This window comes from Xiphophorus hellerii, chromosome 9, assembly GCF_003331165.1.
Source record: "Xiphophorus hellerii strain 12219 chromosome 9, Xiphophorus_hellerii-4.1, whole genome shotgun sequence".
In the NCBI taxonomy this organism is placed as follows: domain Eukaryota; kingdom Metazoa; phylum Chordata; class Actinopteri; order Cyprinodontiformes; family Poeciliidae; genus Xiphophorus; species Xiphophorus hellerii.
Genome location: NC_045680.1, coordinates 6259399 through 6272718, shown reverse-complemented (window position 1 = coordinate 6272718; position 13320 = coordinate 6259399). Strand labels below are relative to the sequence as shown.

Here is a 13320-nt window from a genome sequence, read left to right as displayed (position 1 = left end):
TTAATTATTGTGGATTTCAGCTTTTTGTTATGGCCACAGTATGAAGGCGATCCATCCTCATCAGACATCAACCAACCAAAACACACAAATGTTATTTTTACAATTATTTATATTAGTTAATCATTGAAATAAATGCCAAGTAATTTAGTAATTAATTAATCATTAACTGAAACATACAGACTCAAAAACATCCATTTGCTGAAAAACAACACACTTACAGCAGTAATTAAACCAAAACTGTGCAAAAAATACATGCAATTTGTATTTAAGATTAAAAAAAAAACGGATTTTCCGTAAATATGTGCTACCCAGAAATCCTTAAGTGGCAGCTTTAGCTTAAATGCTTGTTTAAAAAAATCTATTAAGCACTTTTGGTATTAAATTATTAATTGGTAATTCAAAAAATTGATTGATATTGATAAGTTGAGCAGAAAGAACTGAACTTTTCACATGTTGATGTCAGAAGTTTGATGCCTCCTTTGCTATAAACAATCAAGCATAGAATAAATGAACCGCACTCTTGCATTTTAGGCATTAAAATGTTTATTTTCTTATTTGAAAAAGAAACTGAATAATTTATTTGCATCTTTCAATGTGTTTATAATATTGGATTTAAAAAAAAGCCCTAAGTGGTCAAATAAAAAATCTGCAGAATTTTCCCAATTTTAAAATCCAATTAATCAATTAATCAGCAGAATAAAATAATCAATTATTCAACTTTCCATTAATATTTTTGAACACAGCACGCAGTAGCTTCTTTAACTACAACATTTTGTGGCTTAACCTTCTTGTGAAGGGCGTTAGTCATCATCTGCTCGGAAACTGTGAAATGTGCAACATTTCTTTTAATTCGGTCTCATGTGTTATTAAAATTGTTCTGTGGAAGTTAATTTCCCGTATTATAATTGGTGTAAAATACTAATTTGACGTGATCTGTTGAAATAAATTCTAATCTACCGAGAAACTTTTAAACATTTATATCAAATGTTACATTTTTTTTCTCTAAAAGAAGTATCAATTTTCTCAGGGCTTTTCAAGCCTTCTTAAACCTGTTAGCCGACATTTTATAAACATTTTAGACTCGTAACATTTGAAATATCTCTTATCCATACTTGCCGCATGGCTCAGACATTTTTTGCATTCAGATTTATTCCTATTTGAAGTAAAGTATCCAAGGAGCCAGCTGGTTGAGAAACATTTATTTATATGTGCTGTTATACTTGTTCCCATTTATCTTTAAACTTTGCTGCCTAAAAAACAAAGACACCACCATAAATGCACAGGCGGACTGTTCAGTCGCAGTTCTGCTTATTTTGTTTAACTAGCAGGTCATTGATTGAAAAATGTGCTGCATGCAAAAGTCCTGAACAATGAAGAAAATGGGGGAAAAGAGGAAGGCCTCGAGAAATGCATGTGTTTTCAGAGCAAACAATAAACTTTATAGTCTCTTATTAATCCATGAGGTTGTATCAAAATAAAAATTTTAATTTCCAGCATAGGAAATGCTGTACATTTGTTGAAGTACTTTATTTTTCAAACCAGTATTTTACCAAAAAAGGAATAGATTGAAGCCAAGAGACTAAGCAATCTACAAAAAGGGAAACATATCTACTGTCCATATACATACATACACCTTTACATTAAACATATATGTATATTTGTACATGATATGAACATTTTTATACATTTTCATTCGAAGGCTCTTTAAAAGCTGTACAAAAATGCACATAATTTGAGATTATATCTCAGTTCATTCCTCTAAAATGCATCTATTTACTTTACTCTTCTCTACAGCATGTAAAGCTTGTAAATTATATTTACTCTCTTACCTTAAATAACTTCCAGAAAGAAGACTTTTGTTCAATATTTACTCAGACTAATAACACTTTTATTTAGCTGATTTCACTTTTAAAATGGTCACAGGATGCTGCGGGATGGGCTGCACAAACAGACAAGGGTGAAAACCAAACTTGTCATTTTAATGTGTAACTTTTAACGAGGAAAGATGCGGCAGCGATGGACAGCAGCCGTCAATCATAATGACTGTCAGCCCTCAGTGTAATCGGATTAACACTTTTTACAAGGTAAGAAGATTAACATTTATATTCTTTGTAAGTAACTGTGATTAAAAAGATATCAAATATCGCTTTATGGAGAAGGTACGTGTCTAACCATTGGTAACCGTGGAGACAGTACCATGTAAGGCATGTAGCCTAGCATGTAAGGAAAAAAATTAGCATTTCATCTTCTGTACGTTTTTAAGGCTGCTCCAGTGTAAAGGGAATTGCTGTTTATGACATAGTGATATAAATCATGTAGTGTGAATTCAGGCAAAGTTGGTAATTAGATCAACACATCAGGATGGAGCAGGTACGGGTCGGTTTGTAAGCTAACTGTTTCTAGCGTCTGTAAATGCCGCCCGATCAGGTGTGTTACGTTCACAGATAAATTAGCTCGACTTGAACAAGTAGAAACCATGAATAAACTGGCAAAAACAACTTGGGGAAAACAATTTCAGTCGCTCTGTTTGGTACTCTGGTCCCTCACTCCTGACCAAGCCGCCTTGAATAATTAGTAACCATGGTGACGTAGTTGCAAAGGGTCAATACCAGTATTTTTATATATTGAGTGCCTTTAAATTAAGTATTACTTTGAATAAAAAGTTTATTAGATGGTGCATAATATCACACTACTGCCAATAGTTGTTTCTTTTCACAAATAGCAGAAAAAAGTCAAACTGGTTCATATGAATATGAAAATATTTGTCACTGTAAATGCTTTAAAATAATCTTTCCCCGTTGGGCAGAAATGGCGGAAACAAACTTGAGCATTAAAAAAAAACTAAAGGACATTTTGTAACAAACAGCTAACTTAATGTGTTCCTCATTCATTTACATTTATTTTATGTGACGCACCTGTCTATTTACTGTATGGAGAAGCACAAAGCCTGTTGCTTTGGGTCATAAACATTTCCACACAATCCTGTTAAAAAAAAATAGATTACTATGGTGAAGTGATCCTGTCTGACCAGTTGTGTTTGCTCAGTACATTAATGACAGTTGCAAAGGGGCTCCAGCCTGGAACAATGCAGCGTTTGAATGCGGCTGATCATGTGTTCACCTCACCCCTCTGCTCTCATTTCTCCACTGTCAGAGTTATCTGCTCAATGAGACACACCCATCTATCATCATCATCATCATTTACTTTTATTTTTTATTCTTTTTCCTTTTAACCTGACCGCTTAGCTGACTTAATCTGATTTAGTCACGCCTAAACACAACCTATGGCGACAGGCAGCAGCATTTTTTCCATTCCACTCAGGCGGGGCCGAATGAAGAAAACAAGTTCATACTGAGCTCTTCCCTAAGAGAGAATCACCTGAAGGACGCGGATTAATAGGATGTTTTGAAACTGCTCTCAGTGCATTGGGTGAAAGATGATCTGATCGCTGCGTTTTAAACGTTTCCTTTAAGGTAGAGGACGAGCGCACAAATGGTGGACGGTAAAAACACACACAGGGGTTATCTCCGTGCCATTACTGAGTCAGATACTGCTGCTTCTGTTGTTTTTCTGCAGCAGGTCAATACAACAAGCTAAAAATAAAATGCCGTTCAACTTTCTTTCGCTGCAAAAACACCAAATCTTACCAAAAAATTTCATCGAGTTTCTAGTGCAAACATCTTAGTGTACTTGTAAGATACAGGAGCTTGCTTTGTGTAATTAATTTTTGAATGTAGATTAAAAGGTACTAGTTACACTGGCAGATTTTCCTCATGTTATAAGTGAATTAACCTAGTACTTGTAATCTATATTTAATAATTACTGACTTAAAATAAGATCTTATAACTTGCTGAAAAGTTAGTTATAAGTTAGTTTTCTCTTATTTCAAGATATTTATTCTAAAAACTAGACAAAAATACTTGATAATATTTGCAATTTTTGCAGTGTTCATTGTTTCATTTGTTGCAGTTCCCTGCATCTAATCTTCTTGGGTTCCACACATTCAACATAAGCAACTAAAAATGCACATAACAAATTTAAAATAAAAGTAAAACATAAACAAATACAAAATAGAGACCATAGATGAAAACAAAAGAATAATAATATCACAGAAAACAGTCTACATTCACTTTAATATCATTCAATTAACTTTATTTATACCATTAGGCAGCTATGGTTACAGTGAAAGGAGTCAGCTTTCTCACCAGATAGGAAACTTTACATCAACACAAAATAAATATAAATATAACATAATTCAAAATGGTGCTATTAAAAACCATAAAAAACAACATCCTCATGAGGACAAGATTAAAAACTAAACTAGACTGTAAAATGATACCAAAATGATGATTTAGTATCATTTTACTGATACTAAATATCAGTAAAATGATATTTAAACTATGCTAAATTGAATTTTGGAAGCTTGTGGCAACAGGAACCAGCCTGTTGGGGATAAATATCTGCGTCCAGGTGGAAAAACATACACAATCAATATAACACATTATAAGATTAAGAAGAATCATTCAGGATAGTTATAGTGTATTGTAAATACCTTCTTAAAGCTGTTTGAAATTCAGTCTTCTGATGTATCTCCTATATTATTTTTCGGTAGAGTGAACAAAGCTCCACATTAGGCCGACTTCTTAATAACTCCGCCTTTAATTGCTTTTGTAGTTTGATAATTATTAGCACTACTGGTACAACTCTAAACATTCTTAGCTGCTGGAAAAGTACAAAGATTTATTCCCTTTTAAAAGCAGCAGAATGTAGGTCAGACTTGTAAATGAACAATAAGAAACCTAAACAGACTTATGACTGTGGATGCGGGCCTTTCTGTGAGCCAGGTGTGAGGGAGCATGTAGGTGACACCGGGGTCTTCTCTCGGCTTTGGTTTTCAGTTGCAGAGGCTCCATTGTGTGCTACGTGACACTACCTCCAGCACCACTGACAGCCATTTGCATTAATGGGCTGACTGACCCTCCCCCAAACTCCCTCACTCACGCACACACACATACATTTTGTTACCTACTGCTGCTGCCTCTGAAGGCCGTAAAGGCTGCTCTTTGGTTACTGATTGTTTGCAGAATAAGGCCTGTTTATAATTTATCTGCAGACGTTCAGTCGCTGACCTACATACGCTCCCAAACTATCAGACAACAGACACCAAATGATTATTTATCAGAAGTTGTGAAATCTGAAGTCTGGCTGGATTAACTTTGCTCTGTCATCATAACACATATCTGCTGTTGGTGGTAATTTTGAGTTGATCTATTTAACGTCTCACAAGATCATATGATTTAGAGTCTTTATCTTTGTTTTTGTGAAGTAAAGGTTAAAGCACAGAGCTGTTTTCTTTATTCTTTTCATTCTGATCAAGGTGTGTGGACCCTGTGTTACCAGTCGGCCCAGTTTCTTGTCATTTATCTAGTTTCTTATTGTTTATCTGACAAGTAGAGCTTAAATCCCCCCGTCTCAGCTCAATTACTACAGAGACATGGAAAACCTACAGCAGCCACACCCGCGTCCGTCTGATAAAAGTCTTGTTGGCGGGCGGTAACGGTGGTGGTACTGGTGGGGTTGTAATGTACACAGGGATTATATACCTGGGACTGAGAAAGGGCCGGAGACAAAGAGAGCGAAGCTGATAGGAGACGGAGGACAAATAGAGACACAGCAAGGAGTGAAAAAGGAAAGCAGATACAGATAGACAGATGCATGCTGTGTATGTGGGAAGCTAACAATGCTACACAACAAGGGGTGTGGTGTGATCGTGATAGCGGCCCTGCCAGTTTGACAGAATCCCGACTGGCCGCTTCTGTCAGTGTCACGTCGGGTTCATCTAGTTCGCTCCACAACAATCTCAAAATCTGAAGCTTCTCAACGGCTTTTAAAGGGAACCTGTCTAGCAAAATTCACATTTTTATACTTTCATGTAGGTCTTAAAAACACCCAATTCTTTTTTTTGTTTGGAAATAAGTTAACATATTTTGGTGTCTGGAAAACGAGCCGTTTCAAAAACCTCCAGGTTGTTCAGTCACATTTGATGGGCACTGTGTTGTTATCTAGCAATCCCAGCTTACGCCTAACTCAGTCGGTTACCTAGCAACTCAAGCTGAGCTCCAGCACATTTGGTTGGCTGGTTTTACGCTCTACAATGGCTGCTGGAAAATACAAGTGTTTCATTATTGACTTACCATCCAGAAACCACTGGCTGCATTCTTGTCGACTGTGCAGGAGGCTCCGCTTCTGTTTTTCAAAGATGTAGGATACAAAATTAACATTTTGCATGTTATTTTTACTGCCATTTGGGTCTTCACTGCTTCTAAAAACGTCCCAAGCTCCAGCTGTTTTCTAGAAATATATTAATATTTTTTTGGTGTCTGAAAAATAAGCCCTTTCAAAGACCTCCCGATTGTTAAGTCATATTCAACGAGCACTACACATTTACCTAGTAACCCAAGGCTATGTAAGTACCTAGCTTGATTTACCCCAGTATGTACTGTACAATGCCAGCTGGAAAAGACAAGTGTTTTGTTGTTGACTTATGATCCAGAAATCACTTGCTGCATTGTTGTTAGTTATGCAGGAGGCTCCACTAATACTTTTCAAAGATGTGCAGTTGTATAATTCCTTATCTGTTTGCAGCCATTTTCACATGCGAGTGTAAACTCTGATTTGGGGGAGGAGGGGTGGCCAACAGTGGCTTACAGTAAAATTTGTAAGTGACTTATTTGCATTTAAAGTGTCAAGATGCCCTAAAACAGATCATGGTCCAAACATTTGTGATAAACATGTTTTTAATCACCCATAGATCTATCCCAACCTGTTCAAGGTACCATTATAGGTCACCTCTAATAGGACTTGTGCAGCTGTCGGCCACTCCTCTCTTTATTACATTTAAAAAGACTGCTTGATTTATATTTTCTAATAATAATACTTCCTCATACCTGTCGCAGAGCGCAGCCTTGCATCCCTTCATAGTTCTGCTTTGACTTATTTTAAGAATATGAACTCAGTCGCCCTCTCCCATGATAGTCTCCATCCCATGATCCATGATGTATTGTGAGTGAGTCCGGTGCCTCTGGAGATTATTTTTACAGGCATTAATATGGGCAGCCCGAGTCATTTAGATTATCTTGATCTGATTAAAACAACACGTCCCATAAATTCAGTTATTACTCTGCGGAAATGTTAAAAAAAAGAAGTGTTTCTTTGTTTTATAAAATTACCAGCAGAACAGTTATTGGCTCCCAGTAGGTGTTACATCAGGGGACGGTGATGACAGCTTTCTAAAGGACGATTTCTGTCACTTTTAGAGTCTTTATCTTGTTTAAAGACACAGTGATGACCAATTTCCAGATTGGTCTTGCATCTAAAACAGGTTCCTGGAGTATTTAGAGGAGAAATAATCACATGGCATCACAAATCCGCTGCTGAACATGCAACATATTTATCGTGTTCTTAAGTGAAGTCCTAGTGGAAGTTTGCAAACTCCAGCAAACTGACCACTGCAGACGCTTTGAAAACTGTTGGATACATTTCCAAATTAGTACCACATATGGAAGAAAGTTGCAGATTTTTGGTGGGGGGAAAAAAATCTGAATCATGTCATTCAGACTGCTCTGAAAGTGGAAAGACGTGGATAAATTCAACATATTTTTACTCAAGTGAAGGTAAAAATTACTCAAGAAGTCACTCAAGTAAGAGTAAAAAAGTATGTCAAAAAGTCAATTACTGAGCAACTGATCAAAACATCAGTCATTTAATATTTAAAAATTACATCATCAGACAGACCAAAATATAAAGTTATGTGCAAATTTTGGTATTTAAAGATCAAAATTAGAACAACTTAAATAAATAGCACAATTATGGAATGAAATCAGACAACAGAAACAATTTTTTAAATCAAATTATTTTGATATATGCAATGTTAACAAACTGCAGGTATGGTGTGTTTTTGGCTCAAACATGTTTGTTCTTCATTCAGTGAAGTAAAAATGTCGATACTTCAAAATAAAATTACTCAAGCTAAAGTAAAAAGTGCAGCATAGTAAATAAAAAATACTCCTAAAAGTACATTTTTTTCAAAAAGTTGCTCATGTAATGTAATTATTGACTACACAACTCTGCAATCATGCTAACACACAATTATGCCTAAGAAAAATTCACCAAATATCCTAAAATTCATGTTTTTGTGCTGTGGGCGGACGTCAAAGTAACATGCAAACTTCATGCAGAAAGAACGAGGCCGGGATTCAAACCCAGAACCTTCTTGCTGCAAGGCAACTGCACCACTGTGCAGCCTCTATATTTGCAATTCTTCCCTGGAATAAAGGCTTTAAAGGTTTTCTTCTGGTATTACACCCAGACATGCTGCTTTTCAGTTCTCCAGCAGTGATTTATGGGGATTTTTAAAATTTTATTTTAACGTCTTCCTCTCTGTGTGACAGCAAGAAAAACCTGGGCTGTCATTCAATTTGGTGGCAAATAAATAAAATAAATAGCCGTCTGTTTCATGTCGTATTTATAGCACAATGAAGCAAAATCACTCATTTGAAGCTGATAGCAACATTTTAAAAACATCCTTTGTTAGATTTGGCTCCACACTTGATTAAAATAAATTATATATTATTTAAGAGCATTCTCCGCCGCTGAATCATTGGCCCATAATTAAAGTTTTAACTCTTCCACGCTGTAAAAATGATCCCGCTATAAAAATGATGGCGCTATAAAAGATAATTTATTTCCTCATCTTCACTAGACGAGCCAACATTTTCTTTCTTTGCTCAAATGTGATGTTTCTGCCGAACTGAGTTGTTCATTTATTTGGTCCTTCTGCAAAGAATGGAGTATATTCCTACTACCTTCTGCAAAGAATGGAGTATATTCCTACCATCATATGATATGCATACCTCATCCCATCTTGTAATTATAATATTTTTAGACAATTACGTGATGCTGCTAACCTCAACAACACAATGGCGCCGCAGATTGGGTCATAATAATTACTGTTTTTCCTGAACAACTCCTATTTTTTCTCATAAAAATAACACCAATTTAAAACTTCTACTGCAAAAACACAAAATTTTCCCAAGGGTTTTTGGTATAGTTTCTAGTGCAAAAATCTTAGTACAACTTGAAATAAGAGAAAACTAACTAACAATTAACTTTTCACCAATATATAGAAGTTTATTTTAAGTTGATAACTCCTTATTATTGATTAAAAATACTAGTTGCAAAAATATGTTATTATAAATGAAGTAATCTGCCAGTAGGACTAGTACTTTTTCATAAATTTTAAGAAATTATTGACTTAAGACAAGCTCCTATCTCTTGCTGAAAATCTACTTGTAAGTTAGTTTTGTGATTTTGTCAATTGTGTACTAAGAAACTAGACCAAATATTCTGTGTTTTTGCAGTGTAGGTAAAGTGTCTCAACTCCGAGACGCACTTTCAATTTGAAATGTTGGAAAAATGTCAGTAAGCCAAATGTGGAGGAAGCAACTGGAGGCATTCAGATGAAGGAGGGTGCTGTGCCCGAGCCTGTTAACCCTGAATGAGACCTGAAACCGGATATGCTTGAGTAAGAATGGTGTCAACACGGTTCACACTTTACAAAATGAAGCAGCCTTGTTGAGTGGACGAGGAAACGGTGACGCTAATCAACCCGCTGCAGTTCAGCTATACGCTTCTTATGTTCTTCCCAAATAGCTGCGAACGACAATCGTCACATGGGAATCAGACCTTTTACTGTTAACAATAACTGGATTGTTTTTAGGCATTATGGTCTCTGGGATATTATAGCTGTTTGTATTTCTTATCCTCTTGTCACTACATCCCGTGGATTAGAGGGAGTGGCCTGCAGCAACACCACAAGGCAAATATTTATTGGTGTGATTAAGAGTGAGAGAAAGAGACTAAAAAAGGGACAGGGAGCAAATAAAGTAACATGAGGGGGATGGGAACTGGGTAAAGGGGTAATTTCTAAGATTTATGGTGCGGCACTTCACGGAATGCATGCATCCTGTAATTAAACCCCCCTCAGCAGGCTTGTACATTAGGTGGCATCCCCCCACCGCAGCATCCACCTCAGCCCGCCTCGGCCTCACAGCCCCCACTCCTCTCAGTCTTGACCACTGGCTCATAAGACCCTACACCAGCCTGGCGTCACTAATGAGGGCTGAACGTGACTTTACGGGACGAGCTCAGTGGTGACAAACCACCGCTGTCGCCATCGTATCACAATCGTTTCGTTTTCATTTTCTCCGAGACGGCCTTTCAAGAAAATGATCGTTTCTTTTCCCCCACTAATTACATTTGCACAGAGAATTGTAACTATTGTTGCATGGGGGAAATTAAATAATTGGATATAATTCTGAGCTTAATGAGATTTCTTTGCGTTTCGTCACTAGAGATGCACTAATCTGATATCTGAAATTGAAAAAAAATAAAAATCTAGATCCGGCATCAGTGGCAATGTGCCGATCCATCAGAGCAGATCTATTTTACCTAATTCTATGCTTTGAGCTCTGAGAAACTACTTTATGGTTTATTATTTATTTACATTATATTTACGAGTCCTAATCACACTTTCTGAGCCATTCAGAAAGTGTGATTTCTTTCTGAATGAAATCACACTGCAATAAATCTACATGAAGATTTATTGCAGTTTATTTTACATGTCAACTTATTGTTTTTGTCTCCCTTTCTTTGCTATTTATTTTTTGTTGCCTAGTATAACCCTAATCGCAGTGACAGAACAATTTAGTTGTTTTGTTTTTTCATGTTTGACCAAGCTTATGATGCTAAGAGTTAAAAATGAATTTATAACTCAGTACTTTTATGTTTGCCTTTAAAAATAGAAATGTTTTTCGATATTAAAGCTCAGATGTCTGTATCGGTATCGCAACATGGATCGGTGCATCGCTATTCATCATTCCAACACACAGTTTTTAAATTATTTACCTTTAATTGAACTGAAAAAGTTGAGAAATCAGAATTTTCCAGGTCTCCATCCAATATAATCTATTTTATGAATGCTTAGTTCTTATTTTTATTAAATTAAAATCATTCTAGAGCTATTGTACTGTCATGCACAACAGAAAGCTTCTGTCCTTTTTGCCTGTTTGTGTCGGCCCCGAGCTGAGGTGAGTGATTTCCTGAAGTGATATCAAATGCTCTTGGTTGGAAACTGCATCATGAGGCTTTGCTGCAGGCTGTGGGCTGTGCTGATGCCTGTCTAGTAATAATACGCTCGGCTTTTATTTTCTGTGGTTTTGTTCGGCAGTTCTCAGTAGCACATTGTGTTTCACAGCCGGTTACTTCCACTACAACATTATGAAACTCCGTGACCTTGCTCAGACACTCGTGTGATCTTGTTGTACTAAATATTCAGCGCAGACTCGTCGCTGTAAACCTTTGCTGCAGTGTGAAGAGAGTCACGCTTTCACAGAACCTAAATGTTTGCATTGAGTGTGTGCATGTGGCATAAATAGAAAACGCTTTAAGAAGTTATTTCACTATCAATGCGAGCGGAAAAAAACAACAACCACAGGCTCAATGGGCTCACTGTACTACCCCCAGTGTGGGCGCCTCACTTTTACTGCTCACTTTCGCTGAACTTTCCGGAGCCCGGGGCCCTGCCAGCAGCTGGACCCACATCAGGATTTCATCAAGCCACACTGGTCCGCTGCGTTTCTTCATTTTCCATCTCGGACGCCCCCCTTATCTTCCACGTTTTATTTTATTCATTTTCTTCTTGACCTATCTTTATTTTTTTGTTTTTAACCTCACAATATGCATTTACTTTCATGATTAAAGTTGAAAAACATTTTTAAAAAGCGTAAAAGAAGTTGCCGATGTGCAGGGGCGCTGCCAGGAATCTTGGGTTCTCTGAGAAAAAAATTTTATTGCCCCCCCGCCACCAGCGCAGCTGCTGTTACAATATTTTTAGTCTATTTGATCCAAAAAAAAAAGTGTCACTTGCTTTCTTTGGTCCAATACTGGCACTAGCACAATATTTACTGCTCATGAATTTTACATCCAACAGTCCACATCCAGTATGCAAGTAGGTTGCTCTAATTTTTTCTATTAGTTTTAGCTTACTGAAGCGTCTCTCCTCACAAGCAACAGTCATAGGCAACGTGCAAAATATACATAAACAAATCCAGACTTCTCAAAAAATGCTATGTAGTTGCATTTTATTCAAGCTGCAGTACATAACTTTAATAAAAAATATGTTTTCTCCATATTTGTTACAGCTGTCACCATGTCGTGACAGTTTGTTATGAGACAGATAATCTGTGAAAACAATCAATCTCCTCCACCTCCTCCCTGAACTACTATTACTGGCTAAAGTAATGCAACGTTCCGGCCAAAACAACCAATCAGAACCAAGAGGAGGGTCTTAGTGCTGTCAATCAACCTCATTCACTCACTGCTAAATGTGCTAATGGTGGAGAAACAACATATCATTACAGGAAAATCGTTTATCTGCCATCATTGGTAGCTATGCTAGCTAGACAGAGCATTCACAACAGGCTATGCTAGCTGCAGCATAGCACAGAGCAAGGCTAGGAAGGATGAGCAGCCACATGAGATTGTGATTGACAGCGCTAAAACTCTCCTGCCACTGACTGGTTGTTTCTAGATAGTACTGGGAGAAGGCAGAGGAAATAGATTTTTCACAGATTATCTCTCATACCCTACTGTCACAACATAATGAGTTTTAACAATTATGTGAAAAATATATATATATTTTTAAAAGTGACATACTGCAGCTTTAATTTCACTTAGAGGACAGGCCAGGAGGGACGTGGGTTAGAGCTGCTGCTGACTGACTCATCTGTTAAGTGGTAAAAGGTACAAGTTAAATCTTGGTAATTTTTTTCCTTAATTCATTAAATACTAGTGAAAAGGAGGCAAACAGTAGTCTGTAGCTAAGCTAACTATGCTAAATGGTTGATAATCTCACACAGTCTACCCACCTCTCTCGGAGAAAAACTGGGTTATAAATTGACACTCTTACCTTTTTCTCTCTCTCCCTCTCTCTATTTTTTATTTTCTTTTTGAAAATCTGGTTTTATAAATTGTTTTAGCAGCATAGTAACTGCCACAGTCATTCTTGTCTTTCACTGACTGCTGCTGAACACCAGGATCCAGGAGGGTTCAGTGCAAATATGGATGTGTGTTTTCTGGTCTGGGAGTGGGAACATTAAATTTTTACTGCTAAAAACAATCTTCGAAAACACAAAATGATTAATTTTGTAATTGACAGGGCCCTATTTTTTTTTATTTATATGGACAAAAAATAAATAAATA

At 36.8% G+C, this 13320-nt stretch overlaps 1 protein-coding gene across 2 annotated transcripts in view; it reads left to right on the top strand.

The window, feature by feature from the left end:
* The window catches only part of arid3a (AT-rich interactive domain 3A), a 76432-nt gene that overhangs the window by 44427 nt on the left and 18685 nt on the right, over nucleotides 1–13320 (top strand). The gene's annotated exons all lie outside the window — the stretch shown is intronic.